At 42.4% G+C, this 8,877-nt stretch overlaps 1 pseudogene across 1 annotated transcript; it reads right to left on the reverse strand.

Annotated features, from left to right (window-relative positions):
• Positions 1–5,033: 5,033 nt before the first annotated feature.
• On the reverse strand, positions 5,034–5,544 carry LOC309822949 (large ribosomal subunit protein mL49-like; annotated as a pseudogene). The gene has a single exon. The product of its transcript is annotated as a large ribosomal subunit protein mL49-like (transcript).
• Positions 5,545–8,877: the final 3,333 nt, after the last annotated feature.

Genomic DNA, 8,877 nt, shown 5'->3' on the forward strand with positions numbered 1-8,877 from the left:
TGCCAGCCTCTTAACTACGCTGAGAGATTCTCTGCTCCCCTGATTGGAGACCCTCTGTCACCCTAACAAAAACTCAGGCAGCCTCGTGGGCTTATCATGGCTGACTTATACTAACTTACCCAAGCCCTCCTAACACAGAATTTTTAACATGGAAGGTGGTCTATAAATATTTGCTGGATAAACAAAAGAATGTATTCACAATTTTTCTCTGAAGGCGTCTTTACTTTGTAGGAGCTCTATTCTACTACTTTGATTAGCATCAGTTTCAGAGGATACATTCTGACCATGTTCTCCATGTTTTGATGCACTTTGATTACAGCTCCCTAAGCCCTGCCTTTGAGTGTCTCCTTACCATCTGCTGGGAAGGTCCAGGGGATTTAAATGTGCCTAAGGAGAGCACTTATAGACAATGCTTAGGGCAAGCCTTGAGTAAACTCAGGGCTTCACTGTGCTCCAAGATATCTGCTGTGATGATGATTTCTTCTACAGTGATATTCTAGAAATTGCACAGCGAAGAAGGACTAAGTTAGAGCAAAACAAATTTTTTTAATTAAAAGCAAAAGGTGATTTGCTGACAATGGAAATTGCAATGTTGGTTAATTTACTGTTCTTCAGTTGAAACAAAATTAATAATAGCGTTTTCTTCTGGTTATAAAAGTACTTCGTACTCATTCTAGACAAAATTTAAAATGTCAAAAAGCATAAAGGAGAAAATAAAAATTACTCATAATCCATTATCTGCAGATAGGCATTGTTGACATTCTGTTGGATTTCCTTCCACTTTAAACACCATTATGATCATACTATACATCTATGGTTTTATATCTCTTTTTCACCTGACAACAAATTCTGAACATTTTCCCCAAAATACGTTTTTTAATGTTATTAATAAAAGATGCACAATGTTCCAACTATGCCTTTGTCATAATTTATGTTATGTGCCTATTATAATTAGTAGAGACCATTAGTTTTCAACCTATATTATAAACTCTTATAAATAATGTTGCAGTGAACATTATTCTACATAATCATTGTCTAAATCTCTGAACAATGCCCTAAACTAGACCCTCAGAAGTGTAATTATTTGGTCAAAATATATGATTTTTTTGTTTTGTTTTGTTTTTCTTTTTTTTTGCGGTACGCGGGCCTCTCACTGTTGGGGCTTCTCCCGCTGCGGAGCACAGGCTCCGGACGCAAAGGCTCAACGGCCATGGCTCACGGGCCCAGCCGCTCTGCGGCATGTGGGATCTTCCCGGACCGGGGCACGAACCCGTATCCCCTGCATCGGCAGGTGGACTCTCAACCACTGCGCCACAAGGGAAGCCCTATATGGTATTTTTTAAAGGCTTTTGATAAGTATTTCAAAACTGCTTTCCAAAAAGTTTATATTAACTTACACTCCCCTCCCACTACTCTAAACCATCCCCCTCATGCCACTGTATTTTAAGAGAGTAGCAAAGTTATGCTGGGTTCAAATTCCAGCTCTACTGTCTTAGGAAAGTTATTTAACCTCACTAAAGCTCAGTTTCCCTGTAAATCGGGGATAGTAACAGTATCTAGCTCATAGGGTTGTTGTGAGGATTAAATTAAATAATATATATAAAAAATAAATAAATAAATAAATAAATTAAATAATATAAAATTGCTTAGTACGGTCCCTAGAACATATCATGTAGTCAATGTTAGCAACTATTACCAGTAACCAGTAAAATCACCCTTCCCCTGATCATTCCAGAGTAATATTTGGGTACAAAATCCCCTAAACACAGTCAGAAAAAGTACCAAGCTTCCCTGTTTAACAAGACTGTTTAAGTAGCTGAAGTCACTCAATTATTGTATCCATACACAAAGCCTCAGCATTCTAAAAATACTAGCCTATTTGGTTTCCACCAGGAAGCAAAGACAGTCTTCTGAAAGGTGTTTTCTGCCCTTTATACATTATTTTAACAATGGTATGCTTTTCTTTATTATTTCAAGGGAAACATTTATTTAAGGGCCAATGGCTCAAATTTGGATTTTTTTTTCCAGCAAGAGAAGGAATCAACATAAACAGCCTTGTAATTCATCATCATAAACAGATCTCATAAGCATCAATCTACTACATTTTGGCCAGAGCCTCTCAAAAGAGATCAACATTTTTTTTAAAAAAAGTCCCTGAGCAACTTAACAAAGAAAAAGTTATTCCAATTAATGTGAAAGGTCTAGTGGAATTTTGCTTAGAATTCAGTGAGTTTTTTGTTTGCCTATTCCCAGAATTTTTGGTTGAGATGATCCCAAGATAAATAAAATCACCTGTAGAAAGTTGTTTATTAGATAGATGCCCTAAAATTGTTGCATGAAATTGGTTTAGCTCTATTTAAATACAAAATAGATCAATTTCACGTGCTTTATGAGAATATATTTGCTTAACCTTTTTATAGAGTTAAATATTTACTGGGTGTGGGAACATTAGTTCTCAGCTTCTGGAGAAACCACTCAACACTGTTCTGTGTCCATTGTCTAAAAGGATATTACTACCAGCCGGATAAATATACAGAATGTGCTCTAAGGTCTCTGGAGTTCCTTGACATTGGGTAAACTTATGCCACTGGTTAGGAGAGAAACACTGGGGCATTTCATGCTGTGAAAACAACACAGGAAATGAAATTGTAGGATATCAGAAAAGGCCCTGGCTGCTACTTTCCCTTGGAGTTTCTTCTCTGGAAATTTACTAAACAAAAAGCTTTGGTCTGACACCAAAGATAGCATGTGAGAACAGAAAACTGATTCAACTCTTCCCTTTCTGAAGTACAAATATGCCCAATGCTTTCCTGTCCTATTTTCCTTCTCCCTACTCTGAGATCAGTGTTATCAGACCCTGTAAATTTCCCATGCAGTGGGTCCCAAATAAACAGAAGTATATGATTACAAACAGTTGGGTTTAGACATCTTCCTGTTCAACTGCTTTGGCTAGAAAAGATGGGTAATTCCTCCTGTGAGACAGATTAGAGAAAAATTCTAACTTAGAGTTGTCCAGAACCTGAATGAGAAAAAGGTACCCTTTCCTCCCTGCTGCAGTGGGTATCCCTTAGCTCGACAAGCAAAGCACAGGATAGATTTTGCCCTAAACTATCTCTTTGGGCTGCACAATCGTACTGTGTATCCCTAAATTTCATTTTCATAAATGCAATATGTTTTGCTGAATTCTTAACGGTAACACAAGAAAAGCAACAGGACAAATGATAAAATATAACTTCAGACCTCAGCTTTACACTGGAAATCAAAATGTTTTATTGTGGATCTGCATGGGCCCAGCTCTGTGAAAGGCCTGCAGGGGATACAAATGGAAAAGAAAAATCCAGTGAGTTCCTGAAGGATGCTATGGTATAAAGGTCTCTCTGTATATTTGTTATCGCTTGTTATAGATCTGGGGGAAGGGAGAGAGAAGAGTATCATACTACATTCTCAATAATAAGAACTTGTTTAATGTCCTATGCTTCTGTTAAGAGTGACCTCAAAAGTCAGACCACATGGATTCAAATCCCAGCCCTGCTACTTGCTAGCTATATGACTTTCAGTGACTGACTGAGATGCCCCGTTCCTCAGTTTTCTCATCTATAAAAATGGGGATGATAATAGTAATGACTTATGTTATAGGTCATTACTATTATTCTGTGTCCGTCACAGTTCTTCTAGTACCAAGGACAGTATATTATTTTTAAAAAGGAGAACACTGTCAGTTGTCATAATCACTCTGAATTTAAACTTCAACTTTGGAACTCTGAGCAGACACTGTATTTTTTTTTTCAGATGATTATTTAATTTGTAAATATTGTACAAATTTTAATAGCTTAAATTGTATATACAGCCAAATAAAAACTTGCATTAATGACTGGTGGAACTGGTGTGATAGGATCAGTGTGCCATGCTCCTTTTTCTTAACTCAGGCCGTAGACTCGAGAGTGGCCTGGAATCTCCAGGAGTGAGGGTTTACTTACACAAGCCAGCACTGTTCTTGGGCACAATGTTGAATATTAAGGTATTAGAAAGATATACCCATTTTACATATGAAGAAACCGAACCCCAGAAAGGTTAAGTACCCTGCCTTAGGTCAGAGCAAGTAGGGGAGCCAGGCTCTGAACCCTGTCTTAAGCCAGCTTGCTGCTGAGATGGGGTGGGAACTCTGGCTTTTGGCCCTTGTGACTCCCAAGGATGGGGCAGGTGTGAAGGTTCCTTGGCTGGGGTGGGATGGGATGGCAGGGACAAAAGGTCAGCATCTTCCTGCCTGCAAACCCCCTGTCCAGCCTTGATAACTAGGTCAGCAACCTGGGAAGGATGGCCCTGTGCTGGGCTGCTAGGAGCTCTCAAGGAGCCCCTTGTGGGCAGACCAGCTAAAGCTAATCACTTAATTTGCTGGAGCTGGAAACCCAGTCAGACCCAACTCTTAATATGGAATGGAATAGAGGTAACTGGCCTTTTTGCCTCTCCATGGGTAAAAGGAATGAGCCAAGGGGCTGACGTGCACTACACTTGGAACTGAAGACCTCCAGGACCCACGTCTGAGTCGTGTTGTGTTCTCTGTAGCCTCTACCAAGTCAGGTATGACCTAGAGCAAGGGCTCAGGGATTTTTCTGCCGCAGTGAGGGTCTGCGGGCCAAGGAAGGAATGTGCCCAATGGGTCTGCCCTGTGCTACCCTCCTGTAAACTGGGCTGGGCTACTGCTTCCAACAAAGGGGCAGTCAATCACCTCTACAGCTTGAATAGCTGAGTCCAAGGAGCTCCAATGAAGGGAAAGCAGGACATGCCAAAGTGGGGGGGCGGAGGAATTAATGCTCCCCCCTAGCTTGGCCGTTCCTGGTGGGTCTCCAATATTAGACAGCCCTCCCCACGTGCTGGCACCTATACAGTCCCATTTCCTCCTTTATGCAAACAAGGCCTGCTCCAAGGCCCTCAGCCCTGGTTTCTGTGCCCCTTTCCCCTAGCTGCCTCAACAGCCACTCCCCTCCTCCTGAGATCCCCGGCACTCCAGTCGCAGGGGGACGCTGGTCGTGCAGGCTGCTCAGCTGGGCTTCAGAAGCCCTTCTCCAGAAGCCAGGCTTTGAGCTGCTGATCAAAGTAGCCCTTGACCCGAAGGGTACCTGTCACCTCATTGACCTGGGTGATAGGTGTCTTCCCCAGCAGCGGGCTCAGAAAATCTTCCACATCCTTCTGCAGGGCCCAAATGTCCCCCTCCACCTTCCGGATCACAGTCATCTGACGGTTTCCATGCGTGATGTCCTTGTAGACTGGGATGTTGTGCAAACGAGAGCGTCACACAAAGTAGGGCAGGTTGGGTGGGGGGGTCTCTGGGGGGCTGCCAGCCACTAGAAGTGGGATACTGTTCATGCTTTGGGGGCTTTGGGATGCTGGTGGGGGGTAACAGGCGCTCCACAAAACGGTATTCATCCACAGACTCCACGAAGCTGGGGTAATCAGGAGGCCCCTGGGTCAGTCGCGCAGCCCGCAGCCCAGCGGGACACCGGTCCTCCAGCCTCGCTGCACAGCCCGAAACATGGTGGCCGCCATCTTGAACTCCCCCGTACACTCGCTTTCTGCGCGCGCAACCAACCTGGTCCCGCCCCTTCCGGCTCGCCCGGCGCCCACCCCCACCCCACCCCCACCCACCCGGAACCGAGAGAACGCCTGCGCAAAGCACAAAGAGGAGACCCTGTATTTAAAATGGTTATTTGGTTTCTATTTCTAGCCATGGCAGGCAGCTTGTAGAAAGAAAATCCTCCCATGAGAACACCTAGAAGAGTTAAATTTTTTAAAAATTGTAATGTCTGCAAACATTGAAGAGCCACCAAGGCAGCCCGGGCTTGAAGGGTCAAGATGCTTGAAAGAAGGCAAACTCACTGACATAAGCCTGACATTCTACAATCCCCACTGAGTCATCTGCTGACTCATCTTTACAATGGATAGAGGGCAGAGAAGCTGAACAGAAGCTTTGGCAGAGTCACTGGAGAGACAAATATGGGAGCTCAGGGCCACCAAAGGAACCAGGACTTGAGATGCCAAGATTTTGGAGGGAAAGAAAGTGCAGAGAACTGATTTAAATAGAATTATCTGCTTTGGGACTTCCCTGGTGGCACACTGGTTAAGAATCTGCCTGTCAATGCAGGGGACACAGGTTTGAGCCCTGGTCTGGGAAGATCCCACATGCTGTGGAGCAACTAAGCCTGTGCGTCACAACTACTGAGCCTGCGCTCTAGAGCCCACGAGCCACAACTACTGAGCCCACGTGCCTAGAGCCCATGCTCCACAACAAGAGAAGCCACCGCAATGAGAAGCCCATGCACCGCAACGAAGAGTAGCCCCTGCTCACCACAACTAAAGAAAGCCTGTGCACAGCAAAGAAGACCCAATGCAGCCAAAAATAAATTTTAAAAAACATTAAAAAATAATAAGTAAATAGAATTATCTGTTTTTTGCCTCTATGTATTTGCCAGTTAGTAAGCAGAACAGGCTAAGAGTTAGAGAGGCAGAACAAAAAGTGGCAGTTAAGAGACTGAGAAACTAAACAGAGCTAATGACAGTACCACAGTGCTGGATAAATAAACATTAGCATTCAGAGCCTACCAAAGCAGACTGGCCATGGTAAACACCTTCTGCTTTCAGTTGGAACTGATGGGACTACATCCTAGAAATAAGGGTAAATAGATATAGATCAACCTTTGTAAAGGCTTAAAACCCAGCCTCAAGTAAGCTTATTCCCTGATTGGTTTAAGGTATTCTGCTTTTAATCTGTCTGCCGGAGTTAACATCATTGAGAGACTTTACAGTTTTTCATATGCAATGTCTGGCATTCAATCAAAAATTACCAGGCATACAAAGAGACAGGGACAAGAGAAAAAATACACAATAGAAACAGACACAGAGATGATCCAGATATTGGAATTATCAGACACAGAATGTAAAATAACCGTGATTGACATGTTCAAGAAAATAGATGACAAGATGGAGAATTTCATCAGAGAACTGAAATCTATGTATTACAAAAAAGCCAAATATAAATTCTAAAACTGAAAAATTCAACAAATGAGTTCAAAAACAGTTTAGACAGATGAAGAATGCATTAGCAACCTGGAAGATTGGTTGGCAGAAAATATCCAGATGGAAGCATCCAAACCAAAAAAGAAGAAAAAAAGGTGGAAAATCGCAAAGAAAAGCGTGTAAGACATTGTGAAAAGGTCGAACATATATGTAATTGGAGTTCCAGAGTGAAACTGAGTTGAGAGCAATAGGAGCAATACTTGAAAAGGTAATGACTAAGAATTGTTCAAAACTGATTTAAAGGGATCAAGGTATAGAATCAAGAAGTATTACAGGACTTCCCTGGTGGCGCAGTGGTTGAGAGTCCGCCTGCCGATGCAGGGGACGCGGGTTCGTGCCCCGTCCGGGAAGATCCCACATGCCGCGGAGCGGCTGGGCCCGTGAGCCATGGCCGCTGAGCCTGCGCGTCCGGAGCCTGTGCTCCTAAACAGCAGAGGCCACAACAGTGAGAGGCCTGCGTACTGCAAAAAAAAAAAAAGAAAAAGAAGTACTACAAACCTCAAGCAGGATAAATACAAACACACAAACACACACACACACATACACACACACACAGACATCTAGGAATGTTCATAACCAAGTTTCTGGGAAAACGAAACAAAACAAAAAGGAAAATCCTAAAAGCAGCCAGACTATCTGCCCAAATTACCTTCAAAGAAGCAACAATTAAACAGCAACTTAGAAACAGAAACAGTGGCAGCCGGAAGACACTGCAATAACATCTTCAAAATGCTGAAAGAAAATAACTGCCAAACAACAATGTATTCCAAATATTGAGCCAAAATAAAGACATTTAAGACAAACGAAAGTTGAGAGAATTTGTTGCCAGCAGACCTGTGCTTTTTTAAAAAAAAGAAGTGTAAAAAGAGCTCTTCAGGCAGAAGGAACATTATCTCTGATAGAAGACCATACAAATGTGGAGGAATGAAAAATGCTAGAAACTAAACAAATAAATAATGACTATATGAAACTATAAAAATGGCTGTTTGGGGACTGTAAAAAGCTAGTAGTAACCAACCTACTTTTCAGAAATGTTCAGAAATGTTCATTGTTTTTTAAGAAGCGAAAAAGGATCATCTTAACTAGGAATATTCCATTTCCTTCCACATTAGGAGCCTTACAGCATCACGTGCTAACCCCGACCCTTCTACTCACTGAAGAATAAGGCATGTGATGGGCCCTTGAGGGATTATTTAAAGCATTAGTCACTGTTTAGAAGCCAATGTCACAAAAGGAAATAGCAACATGCTAAGGGTAATGCTGCTGTGTTACAGGGCTCCACCCATTGTCTCACTGTGTGTACATTATCCCAATAAGTTGCCCCAACAACCCCACCAGGTAGGTGTTTTTCTCCCTATTGTATAGAAGTTCAGAAAAGTTCATGAAATTGCCCCAAATTGCACAGTTAGAAAGTGACGGGGGCTGGATTTTAACCCAGTACTGCAAACAAAGCCCATGGTCTTTCCACTCTACCAGGCCAGAGGCTAGAAAGGCTCCAGGCAGTAAACTAATGTGAGTGCACATAATAGTTAAAAGAGAAGATCTAAATGTGCGTAGCACACATGTAGAATATTCTTCAAAATAAGAGTGAGAAGATGGAAGGATGGATGGATGGATGGATGGATGGAGTCAGACACAAAAGCCCCTGCCTCAGCAGTAGATGGTTAATCCACTGACAGATTCAATGTTTACATAATAAATCAAGCAAAAATGCAGAAACTTAGAGGAAATTCTCTGTTCAAAAGCTGCAGCAACATGGTTGGACCTAGGGATTATCATACTAAGTGAAGTAAGTCAAACAGAGAA

This window comes from Grampus griseus, assembly GCF_964374135.1.
Source record: "Grampus griseus genome assembly, chromosome: 5".
Lineage (NCBI taxonomy): Eukaryota > Metazoa > Chordata > Mammalia > Artiodactyla > Delphinidae > Grampus > Grampus griseus.